The sequence below is a fragment of the Prionailurus viverrinus genome, chromosome D2, assembly GCF_022837055.1.
Source record: "Prionailurus viverrinus isolate Anna chromosome D2, UM_Priviv_1.0, whole genome shotgun sequence".
Taxonomy (NCBI): Eukaryota; Metazoa; Chordata; class Mammalia; order Carnivora; family Felidae; genus Prionailurus; species Prionailurus viverrinus.
In genome coordinates this window covers 31,929,727-31,948,036 of record NC_062571.1, presented here as the reverse complement: position 1 = coordinate 31,948,036, position 18,310 = coordinate 31,929,727, and the positions used below count along the sequence as shown (strand labels likewise).

The following is an 18,310-nucleotide window of genomic DNA, read 5'->3' as shown; positions in this document are numbered from 1 at the left end:
CTGAGGCTCAGAGAGATTGACAACAGGACAGGCACTCTAGGACCTCTCCCACTACACTGAGCTGCACAGAGGAGGGAGATGTTAATTCAGGGTCGGGAACTCACGGGAGCCTTCCTGGAAGAGGAGACCACCGAGCTGGACCTTGAAGGATGAGCAACATTTGACAGACAAGAAAGGCATTCTGCACGGAGGAAACAGCAGAAGGAATGGAGGAAGAAATGCCTGGCACTGGGCAGTCTCCTAGAAGTATCAAGGTACTTGTGAGGCCAGAATACAGGATGCGGTGGGGTTGGGGTGAGCCTCAACTGACCCGGGGGCTGTGCCAGAGAGTCAGGATGTTGCTCTGTGGGGTGAGGCGTGCTGCCCAGACCGGGGCAACAGTAGAGCTGCATGATGATGCCCTGCGTCAACCTAAGAGGGCTGCCTGGAAGAGGCAACACACGGGGAGCCACCTCAGCAAGGGCTAGATATGACTCCGGGACCACTGGGGCCCAAAGCTCCGCAGGCCTCACCCCACCGCCCCGCACCCCCAACTACACCGGGTTTCTCTGTACAGGAGAAGGGAAAGAAATTCGCGATACCCATGGTACCGTGTGCCTCGCTGTGTACGTGACGCCAGACCATAGCACGGCAGGGCGCGGAGGTCACGGACCGTGTTTCGGCCTCAGCTCCGCCACCGCCAGCGGTGTGATCTCGACAGAAACGCTCAACCTCTCTGTGCTCCAACATCCGTCAGATGAAGACAAGAACCAGGCCTGCTCTGAGGGCCGTGAGGATTCACAGAGAGAGTGCTCGTGGTACACGCCCGCCTGCACACACACAGCCAGCCAGCGCCCAACAAATACCCACCGCTGTGCTATCCCTCCAGACTCTCCCGCGGGCCACGTATCACCGCCATTCCGCCCCACGGCCGGGCCGGTGGCCTGGCCTAGATCACACGGCAAAGGAACAGCGGAGCCAGGATTCAAACTCGGGCCCGCCTGGCCCTAACGCCCAGGCTCATCCCAGCCCACCAGGCAAAACAAAACTTGAAACCCTAAGACCTGAAACCCGCCTGCTTGGCTCTCCAGGCCTCTGGGCGGCTCCTGGTCGGGGGAAGAACTCGGCCACTTTAAGCCTCTGGCGACCGAGGGCAGGGCAGGGAGAAAACACCAGGGCACAGCAGGGGAAGAAAAATATTTTTAAGTTTCTCCCTCTTCCTGTTTATCTATCCTCTGGATCCAGAAGCTCCTGGTGGCTGGCTGTTCGTACAGGGAAAGTCCTGCCAACAGCGACATCCTGCCGTCAGCCGCCCTGGACCCGGCGGCCCCTGCCAGCCTTGTGCCGGGGGGCACTGAGGACCACATCCCCGCAGACCCCTGCCTCGCCCAGGGTGGCTGCTCCACAGAGGCGCTTTTAACAGAAGCTGGGGCCCAGGCACGAGGACCCGGCCAGGGAGGAGGGGCCGCTGCCACTGCTTCCTGAGCACCAGCTGGCACCGATCAGCTCCACACTCAGCTGTGGAGAGGTGACAAGAAGCATTCAAGGAAATGACTCTGAGCCTGGCCTGGGCACTGCCCTGGGGGCGGGAATGCGGATCATGGGCTGTGCCGGCAGGCCAACCCGGCCTCCAATCCTGGCTGGCCTAAGACCTGCTGTGTGACCTTGGCCAACTTACTCAACTTCTCTGAGCCTAATCCCCTTATCTGTAAACCGAGGATAATACCGTGGTGGAGAGTCAGCGTTTCACAGGCACCAAGTCTGGTTTCAGAAAAGGAAACAGTTCTGGACACGGTGGAGATGGGTGCACGACAGCGTGAACGTACGTAACACGACCGACCTGTACAATCAAAAATGGTTAAAAGTGGGGGCGCCTGGGAGGCTCAGGAGGCTGAGCGTCTGACTCTTGATTTCGGCTCAGGTCATGATCCCAGGGTCGTGGGATCAAGCCCTGCATCAGGCTCTCCGCTGAGCATGAACCTGCGTGAAATTCTCTCTGTCTCCCTGCCTCTCTCCTGTGCACACTCTCTCTCAAAAACAAACAAACAAAAAAAAGGTTAAAAGGGCACACTTTATGGTATATATATATATATATATATATTTTTTTTATCTTAATTTTTAAAAGGGCTCATTCAAAAAACTGCTTTTGTGGGTGCCCATGTTAATTGTCGTGCCCGCCCTTGGATAGTTCAGGGTCAAGAGGTGGGACAGGCACGGAAAGAGCTAAAGGCACCACCTCCCAGGGAACTCATGCCATCAGAGACCTAGGTGGTGGGTGCTGAGGAAAGAGGCACACGCATTCCTCCTGGGCCCGAGTCAGGGGTGCACCGATCAGCCCAAACCGCTCCGCCAGGCTCCTCCCAGTACGAGATGGGGTCTGCACAAGGCAGGAGCACAGTGAGTGTGAGATGCAGGGCCACACTCACACCTCGTGTGTGCATGTGTGCACATGCACTCACACGTGCACACACTACACTCCCAGGCCAAAAATGCCAGGGTAGCCGAAACATGCCAATCCCAGCCTGTGCCCGGCCAGCTGGCCAGCCTCAGCATCCAATAAACAACAATAGCTCCGCATCGGTCCCAGCACCCACCACCAAGGAAGGCAAACTGTGGCCCGCCCACCATCTCTAGGGCCAGGGATGGCGGGGGAGGAGCATGAGCAAGAACTCCGTGGGCTTGCCCAGTGTAAGGAGACCTGGAAATACGACCCTCCAGAGGCCCACCCCCCACACGGACGCCTGCCGGACAACCGTACCCACAGGGCTGGGTTGAGAAGCAGGTGCACCCTGGGGGCGGGAGGTGGGTAAGAACAGGGGTGAGAGGGCCTGGGTCACTGTGTCACCTTGGGCAAGTCCCTTCCCCCTTCCAGATCTTCTGAAGTCTCCTTCGCTTCCTACTTGGTAAAATGAGCCTTCTATCCCAGCACCCAGCAAGCACCCCTGGGAATACATACATCCTAGAGAAGTAAATGTGTGTGTGTGTGTGTGTGTGTGTGTGTGTGTGTGTGTCCACCAAGAGACAGGCAGGGGTGCTCAGCAGCCTTTTTCACAGTCACAAAAAGCCGGACACAAGCCTGAAGCCCATCTCTCGGGGAAAAATCGGCACGTGGTGGTACGCCTATACGGGGGAATACTACGCAGCAATGAAAAGGGACAACCCGCCGAGGCCTGCAGCATCGCAGATGAAGCTCACAGAGTTCACGTAGACAGAAGCCAGAAGAATCCAGATAACAACAGTTCATATTCGCAGGTTCCATTTACACAGAGTAGAAGAGCGAGCAAGACTAACCCTCGGGAGGGCACTCCAAAGCACGGACACTTGAGAGTGTGGGGACAGGCCGCTGACCAGGAAGAGGCCCCGGGGAACCTTACAGGGTGCTGAAAATGTTCCACATCTTGGTCTGGATAGGGGGTCACCCAGGTGATACACCTGTTACAATCCATCAAACTATGCTCTGACTTCCTGTCTGTGAATTAGATCTTGATTTACAGAATGAAAAACAAACAGCTAGTAACTCACACTCCGCCTTCCTCTGAAGACTGCAGCGAGGCTATACAGAGAGTCTGTGTGTGGAAAGGGTTGGGTGGTGCGGAAGAATGTGGCCTGGGAGGCAGAAGGGCCGGGGTTCCAATCCTGATGCTCCCTCTGATTGGGTACATTTTTTTTTTCCTTCTCTGATTTCTTTTCCTGTTGTTGGCCAGGCTTTTTTATTCCATAAGTATGTGTACTTGCTGTCCAAGACAGATGGATTTATAAAGAAAAAGTTTACGCCCTTCCATACTCCTCTAAGCCCACCTCGTAAACTACAAGGTTTCTTCCCCCTTAAGTAGGCAACACAAACGCCCCTCCAGTTCATACACGGAACCCCAACCCCGTCTGTCTCATGCTGGCACGCCATTTCATTGTAGCACCACTCCTTCAGCTAATGGCCACTAAGTATCCCCCGTGTCAACCAACCAGCACGGTCCTGCCCCTTCATGGAGCAGGCATCCATTCCAACAAGAGAGAGAAAAGAGAGGGAGACAGGGATGGAGGGAGACAACAAAGAAATACAATCACGACACACCGTGTACATTGTGATGCGGGACTGGGAAGCTCAGACAGGCAACGAGCGAGGTGGGGAAAAGATGTATTTTAGGTGCCATAGTCACAGAAGGTCTGTGCTGATACCTGAGGACGGGGAAGGTTGGGGCCACGTGAGAAAGCATGCCAGGCAAAGGGCACAGCAGGGGCAAATGCCCCGAGGGAGGGAAGAACCCAGAACTGAAAGAAGACCATGTGGTCTCCAGCTCACTGGCCACAAAATCCCGGTGCGCAGACTCACATCCTGATAGTTTGCGTCTTTAGAACAGGCTACCCGAATTCACGCTGCTTAGATAAAAATGTGCGTGTAAAAGCTGTAGTCGATTCCACCATCTTCCAAAAGTCGGCAGCCTTTTGCCCAGCAACCAGCATTGCTTAAAAGGGCCAGTGTTGGGGCGCCCGGGTGGCTCAGTCGGTTAAGCGTCCGACTTCGGCTCAGGTCATGATCTCACGGTCCGTGAGTTCGAGCCCCGCGTCGGGCTCTGTGCTGACAGCTCGGAGCCTGGAGCCTGCTTTGGATTCTGTGTCTCCCTCTCTCTCTGCCCCTCCCCTGTTCATGCTCTGTCTCTCTCTGTCTCAAAAATAAATAAACATTAAAAAAATTTTTTAAAAAAGGGGGCCAGTGTCCCCACATCTTCACTGGTTTAAGAAGTTATCGATCTTTGTCCCTTCTGCCCATATGAAATGGCTCCGCCTCCTTGTCTGTACAGTGGGGTCAATGACAGTTCCTTCTTCTCAAGACACTGTGAGATTCAAATCGAAATAAAGTCATCTAATCTGCGAAGCTCAGCGCCTAGCGCCTAACACCTAGCGCCTAAACCCACACGGTTTAGCATGGCTTTCCCTGGAAACAGGGATACAGGGAGAAGGAGGTAGAAACCATGGCTCAGCAAAAGAACACTGAACTGGATGGGAGTCAAGAGACTAGATTCAGGTCAACCTGAGACTCAGTTCCCCCATCTATAAAATGGGCTAATTCGTGCCCTCTTCAGGCACACATCCTCCAAATGTTTCTGGGGCATCTCCTAGGAGGGAGAATTTGTTCTAGGAGCTGACAACACAGAACAAAAATCCTGCCTTACACATGCTAGCTGGAGGCACAGAAACATGGTATATAAGTTAGTAAAATATATAGTGTATGGAGAGGTGACAGTGATAAGAAAGAAAAGGGTTATGGGGGTGAGACATGAGATTTTGGACGGGGTATCTAAGGGAGGCTTCGCATTGGAGTAAAGATCTGAAGGAAGTAGGATGGGAAGCTATGCGGCTCTCTGGAGGAAAAGCATCCCAGGTGGAGGTGACAGCCTGTGCAAAGGCCCTGAGGTGGGGGTGTTCCCAGTGGGTTGGAGGAGCCATGAGGCAGTTTGGGTGGTGTAGAGTGGGTGAGGGGGTGGGTATTAGATGGGGATGTCCTGGAGGCCACACTAAGGAGGCTGGCTCTCCCTGTGAGCAAATGGGGAGCCACCAGAGCCCCTGGGCAGAGAAATGCCTTGCTCTGACTTTCACATCCTAACAAGGTCACCCTGGCTGCTACGTTAGAAGAATCTGTCGGGGAATGAGGGGGGAACAAAGGTGGAAGAAAAGGGACCTGTGTGGAGTCCGCCAGGGACCCTGGAGGCTCGGCCAGTGGCGTGGGGAAGGTGAGGGAAAAGGTTCACCCTGGATCCGCTGTGAGAGGGAGGCCGACAGGGCCTGCGGAGGCGTGGGAGAAACAGAGGAATGGATGACTCAGGTATTTGGCCTAAAGAACGAGATGAGACAGACGGGGGGAGGCAAGCGTGCAGTGAGGACCCAGCAGACAAGAGAGCCACGGTCTCGCGCCCCCCGCAGCAGCCTCAGAAGAAAGCAGCAGGCCCTGGAGACCTGCCAAGAAAGACGAGCTGGTCCTGAGGCCCGTGGGGAAAGCGATACGAGAGACAGAGAGGGAAAAAGTGGATCCAGAGGGGAAGTCAGCACGGCACGTCTCCAGGCTTCCCCTGCCCACAGAGCCTGGGCCACGGCCAAGGCCGGCTGCTCACAGGCCCACTTCACAGATGGGGAAACCGAGGGAACAGAGTTCTGCTGTGAATACCTGTCGATGAGAAGCCAGAAAGACACGGAATGAGCTAAGGTGGAGGGCAGGCGGCCAGCTGGCCCACTGGGTTCCTACCGCTCTCACCTAGCACCCCAAACAGGGACCATGGAGCTGGGACCCGACGTCCCCACCACGCAGGAAGTCTGCAGGACCCCACGAGGCAACGCAGGACCATGGGCTTTCCAGCACTGACAACGTGACTCAATCCAGACTCCACGGATGTCTGCTCTGGGATCTGTGAGCTCGGTCTCTTTTTTTACTGGGATTTAATGCACACGCCATAAAAGTCACCCTTTTAAAGTACAAATTCGGTGGCATTTGGTACCTTCACAATGTTGTGCAACCATCACCACTATCTAATTGCCGAATATCAAACCCAAAAAGTTAAACATAGAATTAATTACCGTATGACCCAGAAATGCCATTCCTAGGAATATACCCAAGAGAACTAAAAACAGGCATCCAAACAAATACTTGTACACCCATGTTCACAGCAGCACCATTCACAGCAAGCAAAAGGTGGAAACACCCCAAATGTCCATGAACTGATACACGGATTAAAACATGTGGAAATGTGGTATATCCATACAGTGGTTTTATTATTCAGCAAAAAGGGGCGCCTGGGTGGCTCGATCGGAGAAGCGTCCGACATCGGCTCAGGTCAGGATCTAGCAGTTTGTGAGTTTGAGCCCCGCATGGAACTCTGTGCTGATGGCTCAGAGCCTGAAGCCTGCTTCCTTCCAATTCTGTGTCTCCCTCTCTGCCCCTCTCCAACTTGTGCACATGCTCGCTCGCTCTGTCTCTCTCTCTCTCTCTCTCTCAAAAATAAACACAAAGAAAAAAATGTTTGCAATGGTTAATTCTGTGTAATGTGAATTTCACCTCAATTTTTTAAAAAAAAGTAATGAGAGCATGCCCTGGGTCATCTGAGCGACCTCGTAAGCAAGCACTGCCATGCCATTTGGGGCTGAAGTCTGCTGAAGTTTGTTTACAACCGAGTTCCTCTTCTGTGAAGGCCAAATGACATCATTGCACATGGGACAAACAAAGGTGGTGGTTCAAACAGAGGAGGGGGTGGGGTGGAGAACTGAGCCACCCCATACATAGCCCATGGCAGCCTGGATGTGCCCAGAGGCCCAGCCTCTTAGGAGTCGGGACCATGTTCATGTCAACAGCATCTGTGCGAACTGAGCAAAACCCACCTGTTAGTGCCAAACGCCTGATCCCCACAAGAAGTGGGTTTAAGAGCTACTATAGGCAGATTCCAGGAACACCACTATTCTACCCTTCCCTTCAAACAAGCTCCACAGATGCAGAGCTTCCACGACCTCCCAAGACCAACAGACACAAAACGATACACTACTGAAACAGACATTTGGGGATTACTCACTGGCAGTCTGGGCTCTAAAGTGAGTGATCAGAATTACGCAGCCAACCTCATTAATGCCACTTTGTACAGCAAGTTCAGGCGACAGAAGCAAGGGAAAACAGAAGAGTCCCGGCTCTCTACTGTCAACACAACACTGGCAACGCAGGTGCAGCTTACGTCCTTCCAATAAACTAACACTGTTCCTTCGCAATGGGTTGGCTTTCTGGTTTTATTGGTGTTTCATGTTTGTTTCACGGTCATACAGAAACTAAGTAAGCCTGAGTCATTCCTATCTAGTTTTATATCTGGACACATTTTAGTTATGTTCTAATAAGAACATTTAAATCAACAAGTCAGGCTTTTCTTTTCCTTTAACAGGGAGTCCACAAAAACACACACACTGTATGATTCCATATGAAATGTCCAGAGTAAGCAACTCTATAGACACAGAAAGTAGACCAGTGGGCTGGGGATAGGCAGTGACGACTAATAGGTACAGAGTATCTTTTTAGGGTTGATGAAATGTTATAATTAGATGGTGGTGACAGAGGCAGGACTCTGTGAATACACTAAAAGCTACTGAATCACATGTTTTATTTATTTTTTAAACATTTGTTTATTTTTGAGAGAGAGATCGTGAGCACCCATGTGGGGGAGGGGCAGAGAGAGAGGGAGACACAGAATCCGAAGCAGGCTCCAGGCTCTGAGCTGTCAGCACAGAGCCTGACGTGGGGCTCGAACCCATGAACCCTGAGATCATGACCTGAGCTGAAGTTGGACACTCAACCGACTGAGCCACCCAGGCATGTTAGTTGCATCGTATGTTTTAAATTGGTGAAATGGTATGGCATCTGAACTATATCCCAAAAAGCGATTTTAAAAAGGGGGAAGGGTCCACATGTTACCCAGGTTTGAGCAGCATGAAGCTGTAGAAATCACAGGGGAAATCAGCAAACCCACCTGTTGTTAGTTTCAAGGCTCACTCCCCTCTCCCTCCCCCTAGACCATCCCCAAGGGCTCAGAGAAGGAGGCTGAGATGAAATCCTAAATCACAAGACAAGCCCATATGGGAACACAACTCAAGATTCCTATGTCACGGGACTCACTTCATACAACAGTAGTGAGACACTATGTTGAATTATTAAACTAGGAAAAACTTGAAAACAATGAAAACAACCGATGTTTGTAAGTACGCACAGAGTGTGGCCCATTTATACGAGGATGGCAATGGTCAAGGAAAGAAGCATGACAATACGGATGCAGAGCCTCCGTGACCCAATTGGCTGGGATCAGGTAGAGCCAGGAGCATGCAAATCTGAGCACAGGAGGCCCCTCTTCCTCAGGAGGCCACAGACTCCCCACCTTCCACCCACCTTCCACCCCCACACCCAAGGCAGGGTTCCTGTTGCCTCAATAAGGTGCATCTTCACTGTGACAAGAAGGGAGGCCTCCAGGTTCCATCTTTGATCGCCCAACAAATCATTCTCTCCTTGGGCCTAATCCTTCCAGTGACGTGTCAGGAGGCAGGAAGAGGAAGCCCCCGCGGCTGGGAGGCAGTGGTGACGGAAGCAGGAATGCACGTCCACCCAGATGCCCAGCTACCAACTCACCCACCCCCAGGACAGTCTGATCTCTTGTGTTCCAACGCCTCCCTCCTCCAGAAACCCGCTCTGAATGGACCACCTTCAGGAAGCCCTCACTCTGTCTCCCCACAGCCCGGCTGAGCCCCAGCTCGGAGCCAGGGGCAGAGGGACACCAACTTGCATGGCCCAGGCTCCCGTCTCTGTGGGCCCTGGGCTCCCAGGGGGTGTGCAAGGAGCTCCCGCAGCAGTGCTGGGACCCTCCCAAGACCAACAGCTGAGTGAAAAAGCAGGCCCCAGGGCCACGGCCCCAGGGCGAGTTACATCCCCAAATCAAAACTACACAAATTCACCCAGAGGCACAGAAGAAACACCCGGGATATTCAGCAAACCGCTGATGGCATTACCTCTTCCTGGTGAAGAGAGGAAGTGGGGCACGGGGGCCTTCCGGGCCGCGAAGTGATGCCAGACTGGACCGAGGGGGTGGCCGTAAGTCCCTGGCAGTTACCAACACTCATGCAGCTGTGCGTTTATAGAGTGCACGAATCTCATGGTACACATACCGCATCACACTCGTAAAACAAAGGAGAGCAGCTGCTCAGTGGGTCCGGGTTTCCCTTTGTGGTGATGGGTACGTTCTGGAACTTGACAGAGGCAGTGGTTGAACAACATTGTGAATGTACGGGCCACTGAACTGGACACTTGAAAATGATTAATTTTAGGGGTGCCTGGGTGGCTCAGTCGGTTGGGCGACCGACTTCGGCTCAGGTCATGATCTCACGGTCTGTGAGTTCAAGCCCCGTGTCGGGTTCTGTGCTGACAGCTCAGAGCCTGGAGCCTGCTTCAGATTCTGTCTCCCTCTCTCTCTCTGCCCCTTCCCTGTGCTCGTTCGATCACTCTCTATCTATCTCTCAAAAATAAATAAACATTTAAAAATTAGAAAAAAATGGCTAATTTTATGTCTAGTGAATGTCACCTCAATTTAAAAAAAAAAAAACTTTTTTAAAGGGAGGGAGGGAAAGACTTACTATACCCATTTTGCAGATGAGAAACTGGGCTCAAACGCAGCAGTGAAATGCCAGTCTAGGGTTTATCCACCTATGCCTCAGGCCTGGTTCGGGGCCCAGTAGAGGAGAGATCTGCTCAGATCTGCTCACCTCCCTCAAGGGGCCCGATCTCCAAGGAGGGCCCTTCTCTCTGGGGCATCTGAAAACCAGATTCTCTTCCCAACAGGCCCTGGAGTGAGCCAACAGAGCAGCCCCTGGGAACTCCTGAGACCCCCAAAGTCCGTGAGCTGGGCTGCCAATGGGGCAGGGAGTGAGCACCCACTGAGAAGATGATCATACTAAGGCTGAAAAGCTGCTGGGCCAGGATGTGGATGGGAAGAGGTCCCATCAGTTCCAGGCTGGATGAGGTCATCCTGGCTGGGCCCTGGGGCTCTGATGGAGGGCCGCCCCAGAGAATTCAGAGGTCAGCACCAGCTTCAGGGACCCCAGGAAGAAGGAGTGTAACTCCAGGGTGGCAGTCAAAGAGGACATGTCCAACGGCCACCTGGGACCAGCAGAAGAGGGTTAACTTATTCATGGGGTCTACAGTTCCCGGAAAAGGAAAAGGAAAAGGAAAAGAAAAGAGGAGGGGAAACTCCCCTCTGTGCTTTCTAAACATCCAACAATCTTCAAAACATCCAAGCGTCCCTGTCTTACACTCTGGGGAAGTGCTGGACAGAAGCCACACAGCCTGCAGGCAGGCAGGCCCTGGGGCTTGGCAGGCTGCAGAGGCTGGCAAGGCCAAGGTCATCTGAGGGCACCCACCTGCATGGGGCCAACACCATCCCTTGGCAGTGGGGTCGTTCCTCATGGGCGAGGGCGGGAGGCACCGCAATGGACCCACGGCCCTCCCAACACCACACCCTCCCTCCTGGAATTTCCAAAAGCCCTAGTTCCCTGGGAGTCCTTGGGGTCAGCATGAGACACCCAGTTCCCAGATGCTCCCTACTGCCTGCCTTGGGCATGTCGGTAGCCCCAGATGCCCTGTGTCTTTCTCATCAGAGAACCCCAGCCAAGAAGGGGCACCCCTCGGAGCTAACACCAGTTCACCCGTCAGTTATAGGAAATATACAAAACACCTCCCAAGGTCCCAGAATTCCACTATTAGACATTCGCTCCGCAGGAAAAGCTAAGGAGTTTTCAAAGGCTCTCAGTTCATTCCCAAGAAGGGAGACCTATTAACCTATGGGTATCTTAACTAAGAGTAAAAATAAGCATGTGCCTGAAGCAGGAACCGTCTGGAGCCCCAGCTCAAAACCGAGTGCCCCCAGGGAGGGCTGGCAGGCATTTATAAGAGGCAGCAGGGTCTCTGGAGACTGAGGGGAGAGCAGACGTGATTCGTAAAAGGAAAGTGAGAGGCCTCCGGCTTGTGTCCTAACAGGGAAACCAGGGCTGCCTCGGAGCCCAGGGTGGGAGCGACAGAAGGTCCCAGCATGCAAGGACTCTCTGGACGGGCCAGGATGCGAAGTGCGGGTCCCCTCCCCATGTGCACGGATCTGTCCACGTTCCTAAACACACCAAGCGGTCACACCTCTGCACGGGCTGCTCTTTTTGCTTGAAGCCTTCCCTCACCCTTGCAAACTCTTGGCCATCCTTCAAAGCCCACCTGAAGCACTGCCCCACCCCCTAGCAGGCCACTCCCTCCGGCTGCCTCCAGCTCCCACCACAGATGGCACAGACCTGGGAAGGTGCCAGTCGGGTATGATACAACGTATGAATGTGCCTCTCTCACCCAGAAGGGACAGGGTCTCACTCACCTTTGGTCCCCTGCACCTCGCACTGAACGCAGGGTCAGGAACCCCCATCTAGAGGCACCCTGTTGCCTTCCGACCATCAGGCACTGCTCAAACACCCTGGCCTCACACATCTCTCCTTCTGCTGAGAAAATAGTAATCAGGGTATGACAGCGGCACCTGATGTTTACTGAGCACTTACTATGAGCCCACATGCCACCCCAAGGGCTCTCCATGAAAGATCTTCCTCTCATCTTTGCGACATCCCTATAAGGGAGTTACTATCATTAACCCTGCCACACAAGGAATCAAGCACAGAGAAGGTAAGTGAGCTGCCCAGGGGCACACAGCTAGTGAGAACAGGACCCGAAATTCCAAACCGGTGTTCTCCATCCCTACAGATCCACTGGCGGGCAGGAAGATGCTCCGGGAGCAGTTGCTAGGACAGGCTCTGAGTGGAAGAGGAACTCAGAGACTCTAATGGCCAGTGCTTCCCAGGCCTTCTCTTTCCCCAGGTCCCAGCCAAAGACCCAGGGACAGTGGCAGAACCTCTTCCCAGTCTGAGCCTGCTGCTCCCGGCCCCATCCGGGTGCCGAGCGCCAGTTGTAAGAAACATCCAAGGCCCTGCAGCTCGGCCCGTACTGGGGAGGCACACGGCTGCCTGCTGGGAGGCAGAGCCGTGATTTGGGGCTATTCTTAGCAAACCACTGGCTCCCCTCCCAGAGGCCTGGCAGGCGGCAGACCCAAGCTTCCATACGCCCTGCCTGCTATTTCCTGACCCTGCATGTGGAGATCCCACAGGGCTAAGGAGTGGCTGGTGGGCAAGGGGTGAGGACAAAGCCCTCCAGCTTTCAGATGAGAGGTGTCTGCCTGCCCAGCCTTCCCAGGCACGTGGCCTGCTGAAGCAGCTCTATGGGGGTGGGGTGGGGGGTCCTGGCCGCAGGGGAAGGCTCGCGATCAAAGCTCCACTGACAGGCACTCGCTCTGTGCCATACCCTGGGCTACACGCCTTCTACTGCTTTTCTCCCATTTAACCTTTAAAACGCTCTCAAGGGCTAGGGGTTACTGGCCCCATTTTAAAGATGAGGAGTTTCACGCTAAAGGCAAGTTAATTCAGACATTAAGTAACTCGCGCAGGGTCATGCAGTAAGTTACATGTCACTTAACGTAAGTTAAGTGTCAAGCTACGTCTCGACTCTGAGCAGGCTCCCAATCTCCAGGTGGGGCAGAGTGGAAGCGACCACAGCCAGAGGTGGGGGCCCCCCTCCCTGTCTGTCCAGGCCCAGGGTTTAGAGGAGGGGCAGTCCACACCTGAGGGCAATGGTCTCACCAAGGACCCCACTGCGTGTCTACTCTTTCTCTCCCCTAAGAATGGTCCTTCCCTGGCTGGCTCAGTCGGTAGTCTGAGACTTTTCTTTTAAGTTTATTTATGTGTTTTGAGAGAGAGGGAGTGCCCTAGCGGGAAAGGGGCAGAGAGAGAGAGAGAGAGAGAGAGAGAGAGAGAGAGAGAGAAAGAATTCTAAGCAGGTCTCGTGAACTGTGAAATCATGACCTGAGCTGAAATCAAGAGTCAGACACTTAGCCAAATAAGCCACCCAGGTACCACGAACCTGAGACTCTTGATCTCTGGGTCATGAGTTCCAACCCATGTTGGGTGTAGAGGTTACTAAAAAAAGAAAATAAATTAATAAAAAAAAAAAAAAAAAAAAAAGAATGGTCCCTTCCCTGCCAGAGACCCTCAGGCTTGGGCTCAGAAGGAGAGTCCCCAGTCAGGTTCCTCCTCTACCCAGGCCACACAGCCTCACTTGAGGAAACTTCTGGAAACCACAGGAAGATGAAACTCAAAGGTTCGAGGAGGCCCTGCTGGTGCTTACAGCACGTACCCAGCCCTGTAACTTAGGGAGAGGGGAGGTCAAAGGATTCACGGAGTAAAACAGAATACCAAGCTCTTTGGGGGCTCCAAACCCCAGTGGGGGTCTAGAGACAAAACCACACCACAGATCACCTGCACCCCCACCACCCTAAACAGGACAACTTCCCGCTGCCGCACGGAGTCACGGGGATAACCGAACAGTGCACACCTCGACTGCATCTTGAGACCCACCTGGGTCCATGTCCTGGCCTTGCCGTCAGGTGACTCAGCAGGTATATGTGCCCATATCCCCCGGGAGCCCACAGCCAGCTCCACGTCTGCCCAGGGACTCGAGTCACTTCCATGTGACTCCATGTCTCGTGTCCACGCATGTGAGCTCACATCCACGCCCGCCATCCATGTGCCTGCCCATTATACATCTGCCTTTTGTATGGGGAGGTTCGAGCCCCCGTGAAGGTGTAATCCGCCCATACGGTGTCGGTGGCCCGTGTGTGGTCCACGTTCACGTGTCCACATTGCTGCCCCTGCACCCGTCTATACCCCTGGGTTGCTTGCCCACTTCCGTTGCCTTCCCGGGTCTTCACGCATGTCCGCATCCAGTTGCTCTCTGTCTCTGCCCACGCAGCTGTAAACCCAAGCACGCGCACATCTCTGCCCACGCCAGTATCCCCCACCTGTGCCCGGGTGACTCTGTGTGTGCCAACTGTTTGCAGGCGGGTGGGTGTATTCGCACAAGGGCTCACAATGCCAGCCACGGCTGTGGGGGGGAGCTCAGCAACGCCCTCTCCCAGAACAGTGCCCAAGGCCATGGGCACAAGCACAATGCCACCTCCACCAATTGTTCCAGAGAGCAGAAAGCTACCAGAGATGATGGGGGAGGGGGGCAGAGCCCCAGACACAGCAGAACCTCAGAGTGAGGTCAGGGCTGCCCCGGTACCACCCACATCAAGCCAGTCCTGCCCTACCCACCCACCTCCATCACCCCAACTTCAATACTTGATGGCCAGCAAGGGGACTCACAGGAAACTCGGGCTCAGGGCCTCTAGCCTTCCAACAACATCCCCAGCCCCCAGCAATAGAGGCTCTTCGGAAATGAAGTGAGGACTTACCCCTGCTGGCCTCGGAACCTCCTACAAGGTTGGACCTAGACCTCAAACCTCACAAGCCCCAAAGAACCTGGGGGAGTCCCATGCTCAGCCTGACCCCAAAAAACCAAGGGGGTTTCTTCAGAAAGCTACCAGCAGGGAAAGACCGTCCGAGAGTGGGGCTGGGGGCGCATACAAGCAAGAGAATCTCCTGACGCCCCCCCCCCCCCCCCCCGCTGCTCCCTGTCCACAGAGGTGGTGAGAGGTCCTCACTATGAGCAGAGTAACAAGGAGGGATGGGAATGGTGCTGGAACATTTTAAACAGATTTGAACACATGCATATGACTGCATGAGATTCCAGCTCCTCCCCCAAGGATCGCAGCCTGTGTCACTCATTTAGCCATTAATCATGGGTAGCCTCTTGGCTTTCAACTATTATTATTAGTCCGGGACTGGTATTGAAAGCCTATTAACAGCAAACTTTTCTGTATGTTTGTCTTGTATTCCCCATACGGCTGAGCCACCTGAGGACAGCACCCTCCCATCCTCCCATCCTCCCCAGCAGAGCCCGGGGCGTGGCATTTAAGAGGTGCTCAGACACTGGGTCTAGCTGCTCTGCACGGAAGCCAAAGAGTTGGTCCCTAGACCTTTGGTTGCGAGAGGAAAGAATCCCAGAAGCTTCTTGAAGCCAGGAAGCTTGTTTGCATCTCTGACTCCCCAAGAGATAAGAACACATTCCAGCCATCCTGGCTACTTTCGAGTCAGGTGCAGCAGGTCTCCCACACCCCACTTTGCTTTCCTACAAGTCACGGACTCTTCAGGAAAAATCTCTAAAGATGAAAAGGGGATCTCCTGGGAGACCCAGGCCTAGAGAGGGAGAGGGCCAAAGGGGCTCAGAAGCAAAGCCCACTGTGACCTCTTAATTCTAACCAGTTCCATGGGCCCCAAGCCCCTTAAAGATGAGCCCAGGGACCCCATGAGTAGATCATGAGGCGGCTTCCCTCCTCCCGACTGCACAGTGAGCCTGGCTCAGACGCCGTGTCCCAGGCCTAGCCCCAAAGAGTGGAGGCGCTGCCAGCCCACGTTTAGCCTGGTGCGAGGGAAACCGTGGGGGAGGAGATAGCCCAGCGCCCGGCAAACGACTCCGTAACCTCCCACTCTTTACTGAGGTCCCGCTTCTCTCCCAGGCATTAATTCCGTGCGGGTTTGGATGGGAGCCCAGAACCTCTCCCCTCCGGGGAGCCCAGGAGGCATGCGCCCCGGGGGATGGGGAGTGGGTGGTCTGAGCAGCCCCCGGGCCGGGGTTGCCCAGGGGACTCCAGATCTGCCCTCCCCTCGCCAGCCCCGGGTGCGGACGCGTCGGTACCTGCCAACACGCGGCTCCGGGGGGCATCCGCGCTCCTGCGGCTGGCGCGCTGCGCCCGGACTGCGGGCGCCGAGTCAGGCAGCGGCGGGGCGCGCCCGGCGCGGGCTCCGGCTCGCTCCTCCCAACTTCCCCAGCCCATCCGTGGGCAGAGGCGGCTCCGGAGGCGGGCAGGCCGGGCGCAAGAGGCGAGGCCAGGAGAACTGCAGCCCGCGCTAGCCTGCGGTGGGAGATGCGCGCCCCAGAGCCAGCGCGCAGCTCGGTTCCCCGCGCGCCCCGCGCCCCCCACGCCGAGGGGCGGACCCGGCCAGGCCGCCAATCAACGCGCCTGCCGCCCCCCCCCCACCAGCCAGCCTGAGCCCCCGCCCCAGCCGCCGAGGAGGCGGGGGGCTCGGATTTAAAGACACACTCACCCAAGCCGCGTCCGGATTGGCATCCGCAGCTCCCGGGCGGAGAGGGAACGGCTAGCCCCACCTTCTCCGGCCCCGCTTCCTCCCTCTGCCCGCCCACCCTCTGCTAGGAGGAAAAGTTTGGGGCGGGGGAGAATGCCTGTGAAGCCAGTTCCTCTTCCCTTGTCATTAGTTCGGCTCCTTCTGGAAGATCCCCAAAGCCTCCATCCAGCCTCCCTGGCTGAAAGAAGCAAAGGCTTTCGGCGCCACACCCCCTCCCAAACTCCAGCTCCCCGGGAGATCTGCAGGCCGGGGTTTCCCTCGCCCCTCTCTGCTTTTTAAAGCCAGGCTGTGCCTCGGTGAGACCCAGATGAGTATCAGGAGCCTGAATAAATGCCCCACAGTGCTGTGCAACCTGAGCTAGACGATTGACCTCTCTGGGCCTCAGCCACCGCAGTGTCAACGGGCGTAAAGAGCAGACTGTCCTCTCAGTCGTGGGTTTTTTCCCAAGCCCTGGACGCCCCTCAGTTCCCAGAGGCTTAAAGGGAAGAGTGGGGCAGAAACTTTGGAAGGGGAGGGGTCCCTTTGCCCCTATTCCAGGACTGTCGGCAGTGACACGCACAAGCCCCGCCCCTTAGGTGCCCCCGCTCCCATCCCGATGCCCCAGCAGCCCACGTGGGCCGGTGGCTCGCACGCCCCCGCTGGTCCCCACTTGCGTTCAGTCTCCCGCCGCTGCTTCCTCTCCGGGAGACTAGCTTTGTTGTGGTTAGTGAGTCACTTCCTCCCTCTCTCCACACGGGAAATCCTTCTTCCTCACCTGTCACTACCTGCCTCGCCCCCACTCAGGGCTGGAGCCGGAGTCGGTGGAGCCAGGTCTCCCCCGGAGGAAGGCAGCGCTGTCTTCACCTCTTTCCAAAATCAGGCCAGAGGGCGCTGGGCTGAACAGAGAGCACCCCAGTTCGCCCTGGGAATAAATGAAGACGAAAGAAATGGTCGTCGTTTGTGGTTCTATTACCAGGTCTCCAGCACCTTTCAAGTGCTTCATTCACCTGGATGATTTTTATGAGCTAAGTACTGTTATTACCCCTATTTTAGTGGATGAGGAAACTGAGGCCCAGGGAAGATTTGCCCTCGGCTCCAGGCCTGCCTTTTCCCCGACAGAGATGTGTGAGAAGGGCGGAGAAAGTCCAGGCATGGCCAGAGATGCACATCTGATGGCCGTCACAATCCAGCAAAGCTAGGCTCAAACTGGCTCACAGTCTACTGGCCGTGTGGTCTGGGAAACATGACATAAACTCTCTGATCCCCAACTTCCTCATCCATAAGCTGGCCTGCTCTCCTTCAAGGAGGTGCTGAGAAGCCAGGGTGCTGGGACGCCTAACTCACCCACCCCCTGCCAGATTCCCCACTGATGCCCCTGCTGCCATCCTGAGGATGCTGCCTTCCTGGATAACGCCCCCTTGAGGCCAGGACTAAGTAAGGGTCCAGCACTAGCATGAGCGCACACAGAAACATGCACACATACACGCAGGTGCACAAATACGCACACGTACATACACACTGCTCTTCCTCCCTGGCTGTCCAACAGGTGCTGGGGGCTGTAGTGGTCTAGACTGAGCTCTTGGAAGACAAAATTCTGGCTCTGACCCGTCCTTTGGTCCCCAACGCAGTGCCGGACTCATTCATTTGTATTCACCATGCACACAGTAGGTGTTCTAGTTGAATCAAGCAG

The 18,310-nt window shown here is 55.1% G+C and overlaps 1 protein-coding gene across 7 annotated transcripts in view; it reads right to left on the bottom strand.

Moving 5' to 3' along the window:
• The window catches only part of PALD1 (phosphatase domain containing paladin 1), a 74,771-nt gene extending 57,359 nt beyond the window's left edge, over positions 1–17,412 (bottom strand). For 2 of the 7 annotated variants that reach the window (XR_007145424.1, XM_047825878.1), the window contains exon 1: positions 16,193–16,397. The gene's annotated coding sequence lies outside the window, so the exon portion shown is untranslated. Of the gene's footprint in view, positions 1–849; positions 978–7,529; positions 7,547–16,192; positions 16,398–16,602; positions 16,647–17,395 lie in introns of those variants that run through there. The other 5 variants (XM_047825881.1, XM_047825879.1, XM_047825883.1 and 2 more) reach the window with 5 other exon arrangements.
• Positions 17,413–18,310: the final 898 nt, after the last annotated feature.